We start from the raw sequence: 708 nt of genomic DNA, 5'->3' as shown, positions 1-708 counted from the left end.
GTACATGATCTCTAAACAGTCAATCCTCCACAAATATTTACTGAGTTCCTACTAACTGTCGGGAAGGCTGCGAATGCTGCTGCAGGGGTCCTTGCCCTCACGGAGTGTCCAGTCTGGCCACTTGAGTGTGGTCCCAAGTGTATACAATTGGAGGGCTCTTTTAAAAAAAGAATATAAATGTACTATGCCACATATTTATTTAGAGTAAATACAGAAAATACAGAAAAAAAAATTGTAAAAGAGGCCCATTTAATTGAAAGACCTGAGGCTTAAGCTCCAAATGTCTCCTAGTAAATCCTCTGATGGGGAGGTAGGTAGTGTCTTACCTCAGTTTTACAGGTAAGAAAAGCTGGTGCAGCCCGGCCAGTGTGGCTCAATGGTTGAGCATTGACCTATGAACCAGCAGGTCATGGTTCAATTCTGGTCAGGGCACATGCCCAGGGTTTCCGGCTCCATTTCTAGTAGAGGGAGTGCAGGGGGCAGCTGATCAATGATTCTCTCTCATCATTGATGTTTCTAACTCTCTCTCCCTCTCCCTCCCTCTCTGAAATCAATAAAAATATATTTTAAAAAGAAAAAAGAAAAGTGGTGTCCTGTCAGTAAACGTCCGATGTGCGGTCAGCAAGATTGCGCATTCTGCCGGTCAATCCAGGGAAGTGATAACGACTGCATACCAGAGGGTCTCCAGGTGGAAACGGCTTCCCTCAG

Source organism: Myotis nattereri (genome assembly GCF_964212035.1).
Source record: "Myotis nattereri genome assembly, chromosome: 3".
Classification (NCBI taxonomy): Eukaryota; Metazoa; Chordata; class Mammalia; order Chiroptera; family Vespertilionidae; genus Myotis; species Myotis nattereri.
This window is presented reverse-complemented; position numbering follows the sequence as displayed.